This window comes from Lissotriton vulgaris, chromosome 2_1 (genome assembly GCF_964263255.1).
Source record: "Lissotriton vulgaris chromosome 2_1, aLisVul1.2, whole genome shotgun sequence".
Classification (NCBI taxonomy): domain Eukaryota; kingdom Metazoa; phylum Chordata; class Amphibia; order Caudata; family Salamandridae; genus Lissotriton; species Lissotriton vulgaris.
This window is the reverse complement of record NC_141687.1, coordinates 1951831687-1951847398: the sequence shown is the minus strand read 5'-3', so window position 1 is coordinate 1951847398 and position 15712 is coordinate 1951831687.

The window sequence follows — 15712 nt, the reverse complement described above, 5'->3', positions numbered from 1 at the left end:
ATTAAAATGTTTTCCTCGGTCTGATTCAATCGTACTGGAAAACCGAAACGTGGTATCAACTCTCTGAGTAGGAGTCTAGCTACAGTGATGCTATCATTTCGTTTTGTAGGGTATGCGTCTACCCATTTTGAAAATAGGCAGACAATGACAAGAACAGATTTCATTCCTCGACAGGGTGGTAGCTGGATAAAATCAATTTGTAGACTTATGAATGGGCCTTCCACTTTCCCAATCTTCCCAGGACAAACTACAGTTCTCTTACCAGGAGTCATTTGCTGACAAATCAAACATCTTTGGCAAAGAGCTTCTGCTATGTTCCTGAATTTTGCATTACACCATGATTGTCTGAATTGTTGCAGCATAGCATCCCGCTCTAGGTGGGAATCTCCATAATACTCCCTAGCCATAGGAGTAAGCATTCAGTCTGGTATCACAGGTCTGCCAACAAGGTAAATAAAAATACCATCTTCAGCCCTTCTCTGACAGTCTATCTGTCTTCATTCTTCCCTTTCCTCAGTATCTGCCTCATTCTGTAAATCTCTCACTTCTTCCCACGTTTTCACACCTTGCAGCAAAATAAGTTGGCAGCTTTTTCCACATGCATCGATTTTCTTATTTATTGCCATCTTATGTTTGGCACAGTGTTAGGCTAATTGGTCAGCATATCGGTTACCTGCTGTCACTTTGTCATTTCCAGATTGGTGAGCAGCACACTTGACCACAGCCACTGTTTCTGGTAATTGGATTGCTTTTAGCAAGTCATTCACATAATTTCCATTTTTAATAGGAGTACTTGATGAAGTCAGAAACTCTCTCTGCATCCAGAGTTGGCCAAAGTCATGCACAACCCCGTAGCCGTATTGTCTGTCTGTATAAATGGTTACTTTTGAAATGTTTCCCAATTTTGCAAGCCCTTGCCAATGCAATTAATTCAGATACTTGTGCAGACTTGACTCCAGGTAAGAAGGATGCTTCAACTGGGCCCCATAGAGTACAAACGGCATAAGCAGCGCTCAACCCTCCTTCCTCATGTCGCATGTGTGAGCCATCCACAAATAATTCATGTTCTGAATCTTTTAATGGTTCTTCTCTTATGTCTGGATGAGGTTTGGTACAGTATTCTGTCAGGTCGATACAAGTATGTTCGACTTCATTTTGACTTCTACAAAATGTGATTCAGGAAATAGCGTTGCTGGATTCAAAATGTTACATCTAGCAATAGTCACATTTTCTGCATCTAAAAGAATTTGTTCATATTTAGTCAGCCGACTAGGAGTCAGATATTGGGTTTTGGTCCTTGTCAACAAAATCACAACTGCATGTGGGACGTATACAGTCACTGCACGGCCCATAATAATGGACTCACTTTCCTCAAGACTCATGCATGTTGCAGCTACTGCTTTCAGACATCCTGGCAATGCAGATGCCACTGGATCCAGTGTGGATGAAAAATATGCCACAGGACGTCTCATCAAACCACGGGTCTGGGTCAAGTCTGAGAGTGCACAATTGTCTTGTGTATCACAAAACAATGCAAAGGCTTTTGAATAATCAGGCATTCCTAATGCTGGAGCTGTACACAGACAATTGTGTAATTTTAAGAAAGATGACATGCTTTCATCATCCCATTCTACTGGGTCTTTTGCTCTTTTCTTTGTCATTTGTATCAATGGTTTTGCCAAGACTGCAAATCCCACAATCCACTGCCTGCAGAAAGCTACAACTCCAAGACACATTCTGATTTCTTTTTGGGTTCGAGCTAGATTCATGTTTTTGAATATTTTCATCCTTTCTGTGGTAACCCTTCCGACAACCCTCTCTATCTGGTTCCCCAGATATTTTACTGATGTGGTGCAAAACTGTAATTTCTCAGGTGACGCCTTATGTCTTCCTTCACCCAAATGATTTAACAAAGCTATGGTATCGACTACCCAGTCATTTAGAGTTTTAGACGCCACCAATAGGTCGTCTATGTACTGAACTAGTACAGATTTTCCAGGCAGCACCAAAGATTCAAGGCATTTCTTCAAAATTTGATCAGAAATTGATGGACTGGGGGGTGTGGCTTGCAGCCGAGAGAAATGGCCGCAGCCTAAACGGGCTTCTTTCCTCCTGCTGAGAAAATAAAACCTTGAGCCATCAAAAACCCGAATGTGGTGCTGTAAAAGCCGGGGGCTGGATATCTGGACCCCCCGTGTAGCATGTGGCTTCCGGGACTTTCTTGGTGTGGCGCTCGCCAGCTGCGGCCTCCTGGGATCGGGGACGCTCCGGGGAAAACATGGCGGTCTTAAGCCGTGAGGCTGCACGCAGGAGTTAGTGTGGGCTGCCCTGCGCGGAGTGCCCTGTGCGCTGGAAGATGAGGAAACAGGAGGGGCTCAATGGCGTCCTAAGAACCGGCTGGGAGGCTGCTTGGCCGGTGCTTTTCAGAGCATATGTGGTGGGTCCTCAGTGGGGTATTGGCGGTAGCAGACATTGGACTCCCAAAAAAAGAAAAACTTTTTTTTTTTTAAATAGAAGCTGTGCTGGACGGAGGACTGGGGGCTTAGGGGGAATGAGGCTGGACATGTGGAGACGATGCAGCCCTTGCAATACAAGGTGAGAAGTGCCAAGGTGCTAGCCTGCAATTGAGGAAAAGTAGGTTGGCGGTCACCCAGTGAAGGGGAGGAAGAGCCTGGTAGTACCCTATGCAGACTCTGGGGAATGCATGGGCAGCTGCTACGAGACACCTGATGAGACTGGTACTGCGTGATGGACTCACAGATATAGCTGCATGCTGCGGGGGGCGCTGGCAGGGTCCTGTGAATTGGAGGAGTGTGGATGCGGACCTGTATAAGGAGGAGGCTGACCCCTGATTCTTGAGGACGGCTGCTGAGTATGGAGGGCCTCATTGGTGGGTCCGACCCCGGAAGAAAGTGTCTCCTACTACTGTGGACCTGCTTGGGCTGGCCGGGTGCCTTATACACTTGTTAGTGGATCTGAGCTGCTGCAATTATGGCGACAGGGGGGAAAGGCTCTGGAGATAATCCCCAGAAACAGCTGGCGAAATTTGCTTGGGCCAAAGGGGAGAAAAAAGGGACTCACCAAGGTCGGAGAAGGAGGGATCGGCGGACGTTCAGGCGATGGGACCGAAGCCGACTCTATGATATCATTTCTAGATGTTGAGGTGTTCCCTGCTGAAGGTAAATTAGCCACCAGACTCTTTACAAAGTAAACGGACAGAAATAAGGCATTACTGTTCTCAAGCAATCACCCCCGCAGTTTGAAGGAAAATTTGCCATACGGGCAGTTTTTACCGATCCGCCGGAATTGTTCGTTTAACGACAATTACAACATGCATGCTGAAAAATTGGAGAAAAAATTATGCAAGCGTGGATACCCCAAGAAATTGGTTCGTAATGCCAAAAAACGAGCAAGGTGGACTCCAAGAGAGTGTCTTTTGGAATGCAATAGCAGACCCAAAATGAAACGTCAAGTTTGTGTCACCACTTTTTGTCCAAATGCTAACAAACTTAAAAAAATCATCGGACAAAACTGGCATCTCATTAAAAACCTGGATGAAAGCTTACATGAACCACCACTTTTTGCATTTAAGAAAGAAAGTAACATTGCAAATTATGTAGTGAGAGCTGCAGCCCCGAGGGAGGCCCAACCTACCTTGAGACAAATCATGGGGTTAAATCTCATCGTAGGCCACCACAAATGTGGTACCTGCGTAAGTTGCGAACATACCATGGAAGGTTCGCTCTTTCAACATAAAGGAATTTCATGGAAACATGATACTTTCAGCAATTGCAAATCTAAATATGTTGTTTATGGAGTACTATGTCCGTGTGGGCTCTTGTACATTGGTAAAACCAACCAGGAAATACGACAAAGAATTTCCCAACACAAATCTAGAATTAAAAACAAAGTGGAAACAGCACCCCTAGTGAACCACTGGACAAGATTAAAACATCAAATTGGGGACATTAGATGGACAGTGATCTCGAAAGTAGAAAGGGACCCACGTGGAGGCGACCTTGATTAAAAATAATCTAAAAGGGAGGCCCATCTGATTGTTAAGTTTGATACGGCTGTATCAGGTCTTAACGAACTATCTGACATCTATAAACTTAAGATACAACTTTCATATTGACCCCCTGGTCAACTGTTTTGGTCCAGGTCATCTTATCCCTGAACCCATTGTAGCCATTGCCATAAGTCTTTCAGTCTCATAATGCGTTTCTCTTTTAACTCACATTCATGTTTCATTGGACATGAATTCTCGATTCATCAATTGCAGACCCCTGTGGCCTTAATTAAACACATGTTCTATCAAGAAGGACCAGTACCATGTAAGATTTATTTAAAGGTGAAGACTCAGAGTTGTACGTTTTCCGAAGAAAAGGAACCGCTTGGGTTTTTCCTGAAGCCCTCACCCACCGACCTAGTCGGTGGCATGCTTCATCATCGGGCCCACCACAGTGACACCGAATGTGTCCCGGGTGTGCTGCGACGCCAGATGTTACTGCGGAGCTGGTATTCTTACTGAGTGTGCAGTGAAAAAGGTGAAGGAAGTGAAAGTAAAATGCCATACAGGAAGTCCCAGTACCCGAGGGATCAATTAAATTTAACTTCTGGGCCCCTGTTAGCGGTTAAAAGGCAAGCGGATGCGGTGGAGTTATTAGTGAACTCCTGCATCCTGTGTGGTCGACACGTTTCAGCCAGGCCTCTTTATTAAAACTGGCTTTCCTCAGGACCAAATGATATGTGAAGAAGTGCAAAGTAAACTATGAAACTAAATTATAGTGATTGTGTTAACTGATAACAATGTGTCGCACGCCCTAAAGTGCGTATATGTGTTAGAGGGGGATTCCCTCTGGTATTGCTACACAAAACATATCGGACAAGGACAAACGTACAGGGGTGAGTCATATTTAGTATTTAAAAATAATGTTACGAATCATTCAATGCAATGATGCAGACTTATTAGGTGGGTGTCCGAGATTTAAGACGGCAGCGATGTGGCAGGAAAATATGCCAGAAAGGGGCGTGATAATTCTACGCCGATATTGTTCGGAAGTGGTGGTGGGCTAAAACAGCGCAATGGTAACCAAGTGAGGCACAATTTGGTGAAACATTTTATCCTCACATAGGCTTTTTCTGTTGAAGCCTTCTTGGGTCACCTGGCAGAGATAGAGACCCTAGGGAAAATATATATTTTATCAAACAACCTGCAAGGGAAGAGAGTAGATGTGGCTTACCCCTGTTTTGGAGCCTGATAGGATGCGATCTTACTCACGGTAATGCAGATCTAGATCCTCCTTGGAACCTACGTCCTTCTGAGGTGCCCGATACAAAGATAATGGGCCTTGGACGGTGGTTATGTAGGCTGTGCTTTGACCGGATTGAACCCGTTAAAGTCTGGACCCAACGTCAATTCACAAACTGCAACTCTGCCAATCTCGTATATCTAATCACCTGCGTGTGTGGTCTCAGATACGTGGGCATAACCACCCGCATAGTGAAAACGAGAATGTCCGTACACAGAAGCACCATCAGATGTGGCAAAAATGTGAGCAAATTCACTGATCATTTCCTCACACATAACCACACTCCCAACGACTTCAACTGGACTGTGATTGAACAGTTCAAGTTGACAGACAGAAACGAAAGGGACCTGTTCAGCAAAGAGCAACGCTGAATATACCGTCCCTCCACCCATACCCATGGCCTCAACGATTCCATACCTTGGAACTCTTTGAATCATTCCTAATTATGGACTCCGACATCTCCTTTACTTTAGTGTTCCCATTCCACTCTATGCGCTCGAACTGTAATTCCTTTAGCTCACACAACCCGTAACTTTAATAAACCATGATCCCGTGAGGTAATCCCCCAACGTGGACTCCTCATGTACAAGACAAAAGGGACAAGCACTGCGCATGCCCGGCCACTACCACTTTGGCACACATGCGCATTGCGAACACCCACTAACCCCACACCTATGTGTGATAAGCGGCGTATGACTCAGCGAAAGCGCAAGCATACACCTTCTTCTATCTCTACTACATTACAGGTAGAACCAATCCGGTCAAAGCACAGCCTACATAACCACCGTCAAAGGCCCATTACCTTTGTATCGGGCACCGCAGAAGGACGTAGGTTCCAAGGAGGATCTAGATCGGCATTACCGTGAGTAAGATCACATCCTATCAGGCTCCAAAACAGGGGTAAGCCACATCTACTCTCTTCCCTTGCAGGTTGTTTGATAAAATATATATTTTCCCTAGGGTCTCTATCTCTGTCAGGTGACCCAAGCAGGCTTCAACAGAAAAAGCCTATGTGAGGATAAAATGTTTCACCAAATTGTGCCTCACTTGGTTACCATTGTGCTGTTTTAGCCCACCACCACTTCCGAACAATATCGGCGTAGAATTATCACGCCCCTTTCTGGCATATTTTCCTGCCACATCGCTGCCGTCTTAAATCTCGGACACCCACCTAATAAGTCGGTATCATTGCATTGAATGATTCGTAACATTATTTTTAAATACTAAATATGACTCTCCCCTGTACGTTTGTCCTTGTCCTATATGTTTTGTGTAGGAATACCAGAGGGAATCCCCCTCTAACACATATACGCACTTTAGGGCGTACAACACATTGTTATCAGTTAACACAATCACTATAATTTAGTTTCATAGTTTACTTTGCACTTCTTCACATATCATTTGGTCCTGAGGAAAGCCAGTTTTAATAAAGAGGCCTGGCTGAAACATGTCAACCACACAGGATGCAGGAGTTCACTAATAACTCCACCGCATCCGCTTGCCTTTTAACCGCTAACAGGGGCCCAGAAATTAAATTTAATTGATCCCTCAGGTACTGGGACTTCCTGTATGGCATTTTACTTTCACTTCCTTCACCTTTTTCACTGCACACTCAGTAAGAATACCAGCTCCGCAGTAACATCTGGTGTCGCAGCACACCCGGGACACATTCACTGTGGTGGGCCCGATGATGAAGCATGCCACCGACTAGGTCGGTGGGTGAGGGCTTCATGAAAAACCCAAGCGGTTCCTTTTCTTCGGAAAACGTGCAACTCTGAGTCTTCACCTTTAAATAAATCTTACATGGTACTGGTCCTTCTTGATAGAACATATAACCCCGGGGATTCGGACCAGCTTACCTGGTCCTCTCTCTCCTCTTGATCTATTGATATCTTAATTAAACACAACCACAGCCATTTCTATAGTTCACCATGGGACGACTTAACCTATGGTGTTTGCGCTAAGTGCAGTGCTTACGGGATGCCTTTGGATCATCAGTAGACTCGAGTCCATAACGTGCCTTTTTTATCGCTGATCTTTTATACAGTTTCGATGCACAGTTCAAGTCATCGCCATGGTATTCTTGGGGAGCACATCTCCCACAATGCTCGCACTTAGGCTAGCGCATGCGTGTCGCTCTCAGTTCTGAGCGCAACGAGGACTACATTACCCGTGATTGCCTACGCTAGCGTATGCGTGGCATCAAAAACAAGTTTGACCCTCGCCGCCGGATGCTTTCCCGATACCGGTAAGTGCCCCTTGTGTGAACGAAGCTTTGATACTCTTCCAATTGGATTTACACTTAGAACTGGCAATCTTGACTCCCATTAATTATGCCCCCTGTCCCCCATTTAGGGTAAAGCTTACGGCTAACTTGGACGACGCCCGTTTAATCCTTACACTGCAAATTTCGGCAGCTCCACTGTGACTGGACTAACTCCGGTAAGAGAATGCCGCTTTCTTCATTATCAGTGGTGTATCATGCATACTGCAAGACTTCGTGCTTATAGCATCCACGCTTCGTTTTTTATGTCCCAGGACATGACAAACCCTTCCAACACTGAAATTGACACCAGCTAAATCAATCTCTGGTTCTCGTTCTTTTAGGTAAGACAACTGCATTGTCATGCCCCTGTTCACAATTACTGCCCATATGCAGAAAGTTTCAAAAAATCTTTTTGAATTTTGTTTCTTTCCCCCTTCCCTCTCTGTTCTCTCTCCACCTTTATAGGTGATTAACTCTGCTCATTGAACTTAATCACTTTTGGCTAAAGGACTATTTGGTAAGCTGATTGGGTACCTTGGTGTCGAAGTACTCTTTTTTGATTCTTGACTTTTTGATACTAGAAACTAGACATATGTTTCTCCTTCTTCCCACAGAGCTTACTGGCCCTGATGAGAATCCTGCCAACATTAAGGATTCGAAACGCGCAGGCCTTTTGGTCTGCTGTTTATGTCTTGGTGTTTAATGGAATTTGTGCATCTTGACTTTTTTCTTTACACTTAGACTTTATTGATTGAAACTTGAACTTTATTATCATAAAAATTTGTATCGAAGTGTATTGTTGTGAGTTACAGGAAAAGCTACTAGTAACACAGCAGACTCAGTACTCATCCCACTGGTTTATACAATTTTCCCCAGTGGGTGTTGAGTACATTGTTTGATTGGTTGAATGTGAGAGGTATGACTGTGAGATGTTTGAAAATTATGAATGATGGTTTGTATGAGGTTTTTATCCCACACTAGTGTCCTTCTCCTGATTGTTTCTTTATATATTGTGTTGTCTTTTGAACCCCAGTATTAATTTAAAAGTGTGTTCAAACAAATCTTTTCCAAACTAAATTGCTATTGAGTAGCATACTGATGTATTGAACTGTGGTCTTTACATTTGCAATTCATTTTGTTGAAATTAAGTATCAGTATTGGCATTTCCTTTTCGTTATATAGACTCTATGTTATGGCAGCGATAGGTGTGGTACGTACCTCAGTGGATTCAGTCACAGTTGACGTCTCGCTGATGAGAGAGGACTTTAAGAAAATGGACAAAAAGGTTAAGGAACTGAAAATAGTGACAAGTGCCCTGCAAGCGGACACATCGAAACTTCAAAGCCAGATGTTGGACATGCAGCAAAAGCAGGCAAGGATGTCGCAACAGCTTGATGATTATGAAGGGCGGGCCTGCCGTAACAACATCCAAATTTTTGGGGTTCCGGAACAGACGGAGGGGCCAGCTGCGGATCTATATGTCGAAGAATTAATTACGAAACACCTCAAGCCCAAGACGCTGTCTAGCTATTTTTCTATCGAAAGAGCTCACAGGGTGCCGGGTGGCTGACCAAAGCCGGGTGCGCCCCCAAGACCCCTGATTGCCAGAGTGTTCAACTACTGAGACAGGGACATAATCCTTTATTTCTGGATTTCACGGCCAAGGTTCAGGCGCAAAGAAGAAGTTTTCAAGCGGTGAAAAAGGAGCTGAGAGAGCGTGAGGTGAAATACGCAATATTCTTCCCATCGAGACTGTGGGTAGAATTGGAAGGGAAGTCATGGTTCTTCGACTCACCAGAGGCGGTCTGGGACTGGATGGAAGGCTGGAGTACGGTGAGAAAGCGCAGGAGGGCCCGCCCTGATAGGAATGGCCTACAAAGAGGAATCCGGCTGGAGGACGCAAACACTGACCCCACAGTGGGGACCAACAGACTGGAGGAGCAGGACTGAAAACTCTGATGTTGGTCTGCAGAGCTTTGATCTGGCAGTACACGCAAATAGGGGATCCTGGGAGGGGGGGGGGAGTCCGGCTCATCAACACAGGACTGTTTTTTAACTCGGGGTTTATGATGTGGTACCATTTGCTGACTTTATTGATATGATGCGATGTTGATTAGTTACTGTAAGTGAAGGATGGCTGTGAATTGTGATGAATTTAAGTGTATCATTGGGAGGAAGGACCAGTTCCCTCTACATTTCTAGCATTTCGGGGGATGAGAGGCACTCTACCATGTTTGGGGGTGGGTAGTTCTAAATCCACAAGTAGGGAGGTAGGGAGGGGGTGGAGGGAGCAGTATGGGATTGAGGGGGGCATTTTGTGGTTAGTTGCTGTTTTCAAGGCAATGGTGTGTTCTTATACTGTGGACTAGATTGCTCTTATTGTGCACTTTGGTGAAGGGTTTTACAGTAAATGTACTGCGTTGCATTGTTTTATTTTTCATGTTTCTAATCTATGTGACAGACTAAAATGTGATACTGATGCCTTTCTTTGCAAGTTGAGGATGGTACTGTTTGCTATATTTTGGACCTGTTGGAATATTATGTTAGTCGTGCTGGGGGATGGGGGATGAACGAGATTCAGTGATCTCTGTCCTTTCATGGAATGTTAATGGCTTAGGCGATAAAAATAAAAAGAGATGTCAAGCAATACCTGAAGAGGCAGTCCCCGAGTCTGGTTCTCCTGCAGGAAACTCACTTGGTTGGTAATAAGTGTAAGGCCCTGAATAGATGGGGTACAGGTGCCTGGTGCATGCTGAGTATACCACCGGGTCTAGAGGTACAGGTATCCTGGTCAGGAAAAGCACACCACTGATCGTCCATAATACATGGGTGGATCCTGCTGGGTGATTTGCAGTGGTTGAGGCCCAGTGGGAAGGGAGGGCTTTGAACATAGTCTCTGTTTATTTGCCACCAACGCTGGGTAAAGATGCCTTGGTAGTGCTAGGTAGAGTACTGACCAATCTCCCTCACAGTACTTTAATATTGGGAGGGGATTATAACATGACGATGGATAACACGATTGACAGGTACCCACAGAGGCAGGGGGCGAGGCCAAATGAGCTTATGGAGGAGTTTACCGCAGCGCTGGGTCTGTTAGATGTGGGGCGCGAGCTGCAGGGTGCAGGGACTGATTTTACAGATTTGTCTGGTGTGCATGGTAGTCTCTCCCGAATTGATTACTTCTTGACATATGCGGCCTCAGTGGGAAATTTCAGACGGCCCAAGACGTACCCCAGAGGTCTATCAGATCACTCCCCAGTGGGAATAGATTTCACGCACGGGGACAGGAGGCAATGTGGCACCATTGTCATTAACCCATGGTTGCTTAAAATTCCGAATATCAGAGAGGAGCTCGGGGTGCAAACAGGTTACTTCCTGGAGGAGAATGTAGGGTCGGTAGCATCAGCGCAGACAATATGGGAGACGTATAAAGTGGTTCTTAAGGGATATGCCCTGTCCCTAAAAGTGAAGTACGTCGTAAAACGGCGTGAGCTGCTGGAGTGGCTGGAGGATGCCCTGAGGGAACTTGAGACGGCGAATGCGCTTCATCCTTCGGAGGAGGCAATGCACTGTTTGACGCTAAAAAAGGAAGAATATAAACTCAAGGCTCGGGAGCACATGCTGTCCAAACAAGCAACTACCTATCATAGGCTGTATGAGCTTGGAGATAGGGCAGGAAAGACTCTTGCGTGGCTGGAGAGGAAGGAGGAGAGTGTGAGGTGGGTGCCCCGACGACGCTGCCAAGTGGTGAGGTTCTTTACTGCCCTGGTGAAATAGCGGAGGCATTTGCAGACTAATTCACAGCGGTGCACTCACCCTCGACAGCTTATACAGCAGAGGACTCATGTCAATTACTGGCAGAGAGTGGTGTACCGACTCCTTCAGAAGTAGATAGGGAGCTACTTGAAGTGGAGCTATCGGATGAGGAGATTCGAAGGGCCATCGGCCAAATTAAGTCAGGGAAGGCGATGGGGCCCAACGGTACCCCAGTAGAGATTCTGAAGGCGGTGGCCTCCTAAGTGGTCCTGCATCTTCGGGGAATGTATCAAGAAAGCTGGGAAAAGGGGGTTCTGCCGCCAGACCAGCGGTTGGCAAGGATCATGGTAATTCACAAGGCTGCATAGGTGACTTTCTGCACCTCGTATTAGGAACAGTGTCCCCTTTGTTGTAAGCAGTGACCTATGTCTAGACCCTGGCATAGTATGCCCTTGGGGCTAGATTTTATTTATTCAGCAACTTAGACTGCTTTGGGTACAATTTACAAACATTCGCTGCATGGTTACCCATTATGTACTTTACACAATATTTGCACGCACTTCCTTCCACCCTCACATGACCCCTTACCCCGCACACCCACATGCACCATCCGGCAGTCCTAAAAAGATCTCCGACAAAGAGTCCCTTCGGGGGGCCCGTAGGGAATTGCAGCGCCGGCCCTACGAGGAGCAACTGCCCGATGATGAAGCATGACACCTCTCGAGGTGTGTGAGGGCAACAGAGGACACTAAATGTTTTCCCTGTTCACTGTGGGTCACTTTACCTAGGAATCCTATCTCTTTCTTTCTTGGTTTTCAAATATGGGTGACTTTTTGCACCCACATACATAGGTGACTTTCTGCACCTCGTATTAGGAACAGTGTCCCCTTTGTTGTAAGCAATTCACAAGGTTGGCAAGCCGGTGGATGAGTGTAGTTCTTACAGGCCGATCTCCCTGATTAATGTTGAAGCAAAGGTTTTAGCGAAGGTCCTCGCCACACGATTGGGAACAGTGATCTCCTCCCTTGTACACCCAGATCAATCTGGCTTCATGCCAGGGAGAAACACAGCGACAACACTTAGGGGAGGATGCAGTCATATTGTCGCTTGATGCCTCTATGGCGTTTGACTCGATAGAATGGCCCTACCTCTTTGAGGATCTGGTGAGAGCAGGGCTGGGCCCTAAATATAAGGTGGGTGCGGCTGCTATACACTGATATACTAGGGCAGGTCAGAGTAAACAACCAGGCCGTTCGTTCACCTTACGGAGAGGCACCAGACAAGGATACCCTCTGTCGCTGCTACTGTTCTCTCTCATTCTAAAGCCCTTTGCAGCATGGGTTCGACGTGATGCACTATCAAAGGGTGTGCGTTGGTCGCATGAGGGTGAAGATAAAATATCGCTTTATGCAGACGATTTATTGCTATATCTCACAAAGCCATATAGATTCATACATAGAGTCCTTCATATTTTTACGAACTTTGGAAAGTATTCAAGATACGCTATTAATTGGGGCAAATCAGTGCTATATGTGCTTCACGGACAGATTCCTCACCTCCCAAGAGCTTGTGCACTGGTGGTCTCGGAAACCGGTTTTAAATACTTGGGAATCTTCGCCACACCAGATCCGGCTCTCTTTTTCAGCCGCAATTTGGCACCCCCACTAACAAGGCTATGGGCTGATGTTAAGCATTGAGGGTCACTTCCACTGTCACTGGTGGGCCGAGCTGCTCTTTTTAAGATGCTGGCCCTTCCACGATTGCTATATATTCTTCAAAACTGCCCGCATAGGGTTACAGATACTTACTTTGTCGCAGTGGAGTGGGAGTTACGTACATTACTCTGGGATGGTGAGGCCCCGAGAATTGCACTTCAGAAACTAATAAAAGGATGGTATGATGGAGGCATCACGCTGCCTAATATACGGCTGTACTATTGGGCCTCGCAACTGGTGTCTGTAAAAGGATGGAGGTATGCCCCGCCATATGACCCGGCATGTGCTCTGGACAGATACCAGATGGATCAATCTGGCTATCTTGAGGCTTTGTATTCTCAAACAAGGAAACAACATTATATAGGCCCCACTCAGCATAAGATACAGATCTGAAGGCTAGCTAATTCCCGTTTGGGCTGGACAGGCGCACTTACTAAAGCGACACCATTGTGGTACTCACAAAAGCTCGGTATGCTTTGCCATCACCCGGGATCTGATAGATGGGATATGATTGGTATCTCAACAGTTCATGACTTGATTAAAAAAGGTAAGATTCTCTGGTTTGAGGAGCTGCAGGGGACCTATCAGTTGGCGCCGGGTGAGGTCTTTACATATCTTCAAATCAGTCATGCTCTGCAGACGGCGCTACCCAGTTGTGAAGAAATACCTGAATCATCCCCGCTTGAGGATCGACTGCTGGATGGGCAGTTGCAATCCAGGGTGATCTCCTTGACTTATAGGAAACTAAGCAATAATATGCCTGATTTCTTCGGGAAGCTAAAGGAACGATGGGAAGGGGACCTTGGGCCGATTAATGAGGAGGATTGGAGACAGGAGCTGATGTCATCTAGAGAAGCTGCCATCACACTTAGATTTCGACTAATTCAACTTCGTATTTTACTTCGCTCATATATGACGGGGATAACACTAGCAAAAAATCGGGTCTCGACCAGATGACTTGTGTCTGAAGGGCTGCCGGCAGTCGGTCACCTTTTTTCATTTGATATGGGACTGCCTGCTGGTGCTAAGGCAATGGGATAGAATCAAGGCCCACATGCAATCTGCACTAGGGAAACCGCTCACATTGACGGCACACTTGGGTTTGCTCAATATATGGGAAGCTACAGACCTTACTGATATGGAGCAGCAGTTTGTGATGCTAGGCTTTACATTGTTCAAGAGGGAAATAGGAAGGGGCTGGGGTGGAGTGACCCCACCTGTAGTGGCGGTCTGGCAGAAAGAGCTCGACAAATGCATGGTAGCTGAGAAGGAAGTGTATATAGCTAGAGGTGCCCGGAGAAGTGGGACAGGAAATGGTCCCGGTGGAATTCGTATAGGGGGAAATTTGTGTATTGCCTGTGGCAGAACTGGAATTGTGCAGTCAAAGGGATGGGGAAAACATTGTCTAAAATGTCAGTTATCTTGACCTTGATCATAAGCACAATGCTAAATGTAACTTGCAAATGTATAATGTAAGAAATGGTTATATGGCCTGTCTTGAATTTTTCTATAAAAAAAATTTATTAAAAAAAACAACAAATTGATGGACTTTCTGTGTACCCCTGAGGGACCTGGTTCCAGACGTAGACATGGCTGCCGAATTCAAATGAGAAAAGACACCTGCTATCTGGATGTAAAGGTATGGAGAAAAATGTGTGGCAAAAATCAATTACAGTGAACCAACCCGCTGCCCACAGTATTTGATATAAAATCACAGCAGGGTTTGACACTTCAGGACAACATGGGACAACAATTTTATTAATTTTGCGAAGATCCTGTATGACCCTTTATTTCCCACTCGGTTTCTTTATGCCAATTATGGTCGCATTCCATAGACTACTCATTATTTCAAAAGGCCAGTTTCAACCAAACGTTTTATTTCTGCTGCAAGTCCTGCTTTTATTTCTGGGCTCATTTTAAACTGTTGAGTATTTGGGTAAACTGCACCTTCTTTCACGGTCACTGTTATTGGATCAACATTTGCCATTAATCCAACATCTTTTCCTGTGAAATCCCACACTCCAGGATTCACAGTATCTTGTAATTCTTTTGGTAACTCTTCTATGGTCAATGTTTATTTTGTATTTCCTGTTTTGCCAACATTCATTTATATATTCCATCTTCGTCTGGGGTTTGAATTTCAAAGCCACTTGGAGTGCAAAAGGGGGTGCAATTCATTTGGCACAACAAGTCTCTGCCTAACAGGTTTACTGGACTGGAATTGCACACAACCAATTTGTGCATTTCTTTAAAATGTCCTATTCTAACTTCCATTGGTTCTGTAACTGGGGTACAAATTTGTTTATTAGAAACACCCACTACTTGGATCGCTTCTCCCGAGAGGGGTAGGTTTGGAACGTCTTCCGTTCTCAGAGTAGAATGGGTAGCGCCAGTGTCCAACAAAAAGGTAACATCATTTCCCTCAACTTTTCCCTCAATATATGGAACGGACTGATCTACCAGCAAGGATGCGCCAAGTACACACTCCCCGTCCTTCCGCCTCAGTCACCGTCAGTAGGTGTCCTCTTCAAAAAATGTGTCACTCAAAAGAAATTGTGGAGTCACTGAATCTCTCCTACCACTTCCCTCCCAATTTGTGGTAGCCACACTATAGCTTGCTTTGCTCCCAGGATCTGGCATAGGTGCAAGGGGTAATTGGTTCT